Consider the following 6,557-nt stretch of genomic DNA (forward strand, 5'->3'; position numbering starts at 1 on the left):
GCATTATGGGGGACAAGAGCAAGGGACGGAGCTTTCTGAACTTTGAGACTCGTCACTTGTCTCTTTCTTACCGCATCGACCACCTGATTGCCATGTCCTCCACTTGGTAGTCCTTTGTGTAAAACAGTATCACTGCTGTGCACTTGTTGGTCTGCCCGATTATACGGGTCTTGTTTCTTTTTCGTGGGACATTTGTACCACATGCACCATAATTTTTTTAGACCAATTAACACCATGTATAAAGTGGCTACCTAGCCAAATGAATTGTGGTCCTTCTTGCACAGCGTTCTTCTAGTGACAGATCCCCTTATCATATTCATCTGAACAACCCCAAACAGTTTTATGTTGATAAAAACAGAACAAGAAGCTGAGCTATACGGGATGTCCCTGCTTCATAAATTAGTCATCTAATATATACAGAGGCAGTGATGCAATCTTCCCCTTCATTTAAAATATTTAAAAGATGGATTAAATAAGAAGAAAAAAATGAAAAAAAAAAAACAACAAAAAACACATTAGTTTTGTAAGGGTTCTGAAAAGCACAAAGCCCAGGGCTCCAGGCACACTGCAGCTGCAAAAGGCATCCCAAGGGGAACACAAAACTGCCACAACATGGTTCTCTCTCCATGGGCCCCACTCAGGCCCCTGAACACTAATGTCGGTTGTTTTCCCTGAGAAACAATCTCACCAGCCCAGGTTCCTACTGTCAGTTTGCAGGAGGCGTTTGGCTCTGCCAGGAAAACCAGAGTTTTACTTTGCTGCAGCTTTGGTCTGGGAGATAATGTGTGTTATGAATAAGGTGGTAATTCGTGCTGGAAATGTAAGATTATTAATGTGATATGAAATAAAGTCTTAAGATCACGCCAGCAAAGGAGAGAGGGAGATTGCCACACAGGATGACGAAAGCCACAACTCGCAGCCGAGGAGGAGGTGTATCATTGACATACAGAGAAAACCCAGCCCGCACAGGAGATGCGCACTCCCGATGGCATGAACGAGAAAACGCCCAGCGGTGATGGCCCGTGAGGATGTCCACCCCAGACAGACAGGACCATCAAGGACATACATCTGAATGAAGGATTCCAGGGAACTGGGGACAGATACACATCAATTCCCGGACGAGGCTTTGTCCAGCGCAGGACAGAGAATAGACACAACGTGAATATGAAGAACTCCAGGAGGGGACAAAGGGACTCCGCCGCAGCCAAGAAAGAGTATAAAAATCAAACTCTGCGGGTGTCATTGGTGAACAGGGGGACTCGGTGTGATAGAGGCTGGATCATAGTTCACCCACTCCGATCCCGGGGTCGGTGCTGCTGTTTGATTGCTGGCGGTCGGGACTGTACATCGGTCACGAATAAATTTAATTTTTATTTTTGATTAAATTCGCTGGATCAATTTTTACCTATAACAATGGGGTTGCCCCCTCCTAACCCTTACCTCCTCCCATCAGCCCTCTTCTCTAATTCCCCTTCACGCTCCTCACCCCTGCTCAAACTTCCATCCCACCCCTGCCCTGTCCCTCACTCCCCCACCGCCCGCCTGTGACTGCAGCAGCACGGGAGCCCGAACACGGGGACAGTGCGGCAGCAGGACAACACCCAAATAAAACAGGCAGGGACAATGTCTGTGGGCTGCAGGGTGTCACCAGGGGCTGCGGGGAGGGGGGTGGAGGGTGACACAGAGCATGGGGGCAGAAGGGGCCTTTAGGAGCAAAGGGGGGCTCCAGGCTGGCACAGAGATGCTGAGAGGCTGCAGTGGGGAACTTGAGGGTGACACAAAGAGGCTGAGGGACAGGGGGTGCCTTGAGGGGCAAAGTGGGGGTGTCTGAGTGTGGCAGGTGAACCAGCCCTCACACCACCCCTAACCTCACCCTAAAAACCACCGCTACCCAGGTGGAGAGTGCGCAGTGGAGGTCGGGGGGCTTGGGGTGACACACAGACATTGTGGGCTGAGGGGCGAAGAGGGGGGGTCTTGACAGGTGGAGAGGTGACACTGAGGGTTAGGGGTACAAAGGACACAGGGTACCAGGTACAGGTGTAGCGGCCCTCACTGCAGCCCTAAGCTCACCATAAACCGTACCCCTAGCACACCAGGTGTTGTTTTCCCCAAGAGCAGCTGCAGGCAGTGAGCCCAATAGTGGGACAGCCCCAGAACCCTCCCAGCAGCACAAGGCAATTACCCAATTAAAAGGTAGGGATGATGTTTGTGGGGTAGAGAGTTACGGGCAGATGTTGGGGGCTGAGCAGGTTTTTAGAGTTTTATTTTTAGGGATATTTTAGGGGTGTTTGGCAGGATTTTTTTAGGAATTTTTCTGGGAATGTTTAGGGTACTTTTAGGGCTTTTAAAATAATTATTTAGGGTGTTTTGAGGGCTTTCTTACTACTAATTAGAATTTTTAGGGGTTTTTTTGGGTTTTCTTGGGGCTTTTTTAGGATTGTTTAAAAACTTTTAGGGCTTTTTTAGGATTATTGAGGTTATGTGGAGGACATTTTTAGGACTAGGGTATTTCTAGGGTATTTGATGGAATTTTTTAGGTTTTTTTTAGGATCTTATCAGGGCATTTTAAGGACTTGTGGGGTATTTTTAGAGCTCTTTTAGGACTATTTAGGGATTTTTAAAGGTTCTTTGGGGATTTTTAGGGGTGTTTGAGGGTGTTTTTTTTTAAAGTAGGGTATTTTCAGTGTATTTTATGGGTATTCTGAGACTATTTTTAAGTTTTTGTGGGGTTTTTAGGGCACTTTGAAAACTAGGGGTTTTTTAGGGAATTTATAGGGTTTTTTTAGGGTCCTTTCAGGGCATGACAGAGGCTGAGGGGCAGCTTGAGGGGCACTGTGGGGGCTTGAGGGTGACAAAGGTGGGGAGCTGAGGGAGGAACAGGGAGGGGGCACAGAGGGTGACATGCAGAGATGCTGAGGGTGGCGGGTGACACAAAGAAGCTGGGGACTGAGGGGCAAAGGAGAGGAAATAAGGGTGATACTCAGGAGCTGAGGGGAAGCTAAGGGGCAAAGGAGGGGCTTGAGGGTGACACACAGAGCCTGAGGGCTGGGGGGCAGAGGGAGAAGCTGAGGGGTAAAGGCAGAGGGCTTGAGGGCTGGACAGTCCAGTGGAGATCAGGGCTACAGGGTACAGCTTAGGGTACAGGTGCAGCACCTCTCAGCCCAGCCCTAGCCTCACCCTAACAACAGCCTTTTCCCTCAACAGCAGCACAACACAGCAACCCTAAAAATGAGAGCAGACCGGAACCCTCCCAGTGGGACAAGACAGCAAACCTCACAGCAGGACAAGGACAGAACCCTCAGAGGACAACAAGACCCGCTACAAAAAGGTGGGGAAGACATCTGAGGGTTAGAGAGCAACCGGTGGGGCTTGGAGGAAGAGCAGGTTTTTCACAAGGATTTTTCCACAACTTTCAAAGATATATAGGGAATTAGAGAAGGCTTCTAAAACTTTTTAAATTTTAAAATATTGTAGAGGTTTTTAAAGGTTATTACAGGATTTTTATGGAGTATAGTTATGTTGCAAGTCAGGATCGCAAGGGATGCCCAATGAAAATGTGGAGTTTTAGGACCGCAGTGGAATAAATTAGAAAAAGCTCCACAGCTTTTTCCTTGGAACCAGCCTTAGCCCTAGGCTCATTTTGCTGACTAGGGTTAGGGTTAGGGTTTTGAAAACCACAAAGCCCAGGGCTCCAGGCACACTGCAGCTGCAAAGGGCATCCCAAGGGGAACACAAAACTGCCACAACATGCCTTCCTCCACAGCTTTTTCCCTGGAGCCAGCCTTAGCCGTAGGCTGCTCTTCCTGCTCAACCTCGTATTGGCGTTTTTCCTTGGGGTGGGTTTAGGTTTACATTAAAAAACAAAACCATTTGGAGTTCTTAGTATTGATACTTCCCCTTGGTTCACAGGTTTCATCTCTCTGGTTTTGCTTTTTTTACCTTTTCTAGAAACCTTGCAATCTCTTTGGCCACAGGTATCTCACAATAACTCCAGCCTGTACAAGATATTTGGATGTGGCCATAAATATATGCAAACGCATTGAAATACTTCAGTGTTTGGATCTGCAGTTTTAACTGATGCCTAACATTGTATCATTCCACTGTCCCAATCACATGAGCCCCAGGTGAGGTAAAAAATATAAGCACACATGAGTGAAAATTGATGCATGTACTTAAGAGCTTTGTGGTATTGATCTTAGTCTGTAACTTTTTCCTTAGCAATTATATTTTGAAAAAATGTTTCTTTGAGATCTGAATGCCTACATTCCTCCAAAAGGGTTTGTCTGTAAAATACCCCGCTTGCTTTCAACTTCTTCCTCACTGAGGAATACAGCCTTTTATACATTTGAAGAGAGGCACATCAATGGAAGTTACAATCACTCAAAAGCATTGTCATGGTGCTTCATTTTTATTACTGCTCACAGTGACTAGTAATTGTTATCTCTGAGTGGCAGAGGAAAATACCAGTACAGGGGAGATGCAACTAACAACCCAACAACCAAATCTTTTGTGTAAACTGTAGCATTAGCTGAGAGAAGAAGTTGTTTTGTTATATTGTGGCATTGAGAAGATGTATTTTCCAAATATTCCTGCCAAGAGATCCCTCTGCAATCATACCAAGGAATTACTGCACCTCGGTGATAGCACAAAGGAAGCACACGATTGGTTCAGCTCCTGCAGCTCTCCCATAGTATCCATGTAAAAAGACAGCAAGTGAAACATACAGCTAGCTTAATGAGTCCTGTGTGGATAGGAGACTCAATTAAAATTAAATTATACAACAAATTAGGTTTTAAATGCTGCACTGCTTAGCCAGCCAGACAAATAATAATTAGAGATGTACTGATCTGCTGTGTGCAGTTGACTGCTGTGACTGCTCTCCATGTACACTCACCACACTTCCCTCCCTGCTCAGGGTAGTTTTATACCACATTCCAAATAATCCATCTCTTAACAGCCCCATTTTGTACTTGTCACCCTCCAGAGCTGGGCAGAATGGAGAGGATCTCTTTCTAGAGATCACCTTTCCCATCTGTTCCCTCAGTTAATGTTTGTTTAGCAATATACCTCCCTCCTCTGTTCAAGCTCATTCTAGATGGAATTAGTTTTCAAGCTCTGAATTGTGTCAGTACACATATACCAGGAGAAAAAGAAGCTACAAATATTACTTCTTTTTTCCCTACAAGTAGTGATACACAAACCAGCAGTTTGAAAATACTCCATCATGGATGGAGGGGGTACAAGATAGAAACAGTCACCTGTCATACTGGTTCTAGCAAAGTAAATTTAGGACATCCTTACAAAGTACAATATAAAAATTACTTCAGTTGAAAAGGACCTGAAGGCAGCTACTCAAATCCTACTGTAAATGTTCAAATGTATTTGTATTGCGTCAATGTTTGAAACTCTCTATCACCCTGTAGATAACATTCAGAAAGACTGATGCTGTTCAATTTTCTCCTCAATTTTTTTTTTTCACCTCTGGAGAAAGCAATATTAAATTCTTAATATCAGATCTGGAAAAGGCAACTTGGAAAACATATTTCATGATTAAACAAATAACTCTGTGTTCTGCATGGAAAATAAATTATTTAAAATCATCCTAAGCCAGCAAGAGTAATGCCATCCCACAGCCATCTTCAGCTGTGTTTTCTGACCACTGCCTGCTTGTTTGTAGTTAAGAAAAAAAACAATTTTGTAGTGCAGAAGAAAACATATCAAGGACAGGCTTTTACTCAAGCATTTTCGCAAATACTGATAGCCCAGTCCTGCAGATAATCTATGTTCCTGCTATGCTGTAAATGAGAATACACTATTAACATGAAGGGTTTTCCAAGTCAGGCCCAGATTTCTTCCTTATTATGTGGTAGAGAAAGGAAGGCAGCCAGAGACATCATATGAAAAGGAGAGAAGAAAAGTGTCACTTATGTCCTTTTCTAGACATTCATTACTGACTACTGCTAGTGTTTGGGACGCTTTCAGAGTGGGGAAAACCAGCATGGAATTACCCATGAATTACAAGGTTAAGCAGCAATGAGTCTAAGTATCTCCAAAGGAAGGACTCCCTGGGAAATTAAGAGGACGTTGCAGGAAAGCAAACAAAACCAACACACAAAAATCATGCTCAGGGGAACTAATGCAGGAAACAGGATGCAACACAGTTCCCAGGGAGAAAATCCTCTCAGCAGGGAGCACGGCTGAGTTTTGTTGCTGGGGGAGAAGGAGCAAAGAGGAGAGGCTGCTCTGTGCCCAACTGGCAAACAAAGATCAAAAATAATGCAACTGGTGTTCACACTTCCCCAGTGAGCTTCATTGGATGTGGCACTGATCAACAACACTCCCAGCTGTCTTTGAAACCACTTTGTAAATGCAGCCAGGTATTTCCCAAAGAGAGCTAATAATAATAATAATTTAAAAGAAACCTTATTGACACTTAGAAATTGTTAACAACTATTTTGTTACATTCAAATGGAATTTTAAAGCTGTATAAATACATCTTTTGGCATTGTTTACTCCCTTCTTCCCCCCAGGCTGGTGGGGGAAAGCAGTTCAAACTT

Source organism: Pyrgilauda ruficollis, unplaced genomic scaffold (assembly GCF_017590135.1).
Source record: "Pyrgilauda ruficollis isolate IOZ18807 unplaced genomic scaffold, ASM1759013v1 scaffold9, whole genome shotgun sequence".
Taxonomy (NCBI): domain Eukaryota; kingdom Metazoa; phylum Chordata; class Aves; order Passeriformes; family Passeridae; genus Pyrgilauda; species Pyrgilauda ruficollis.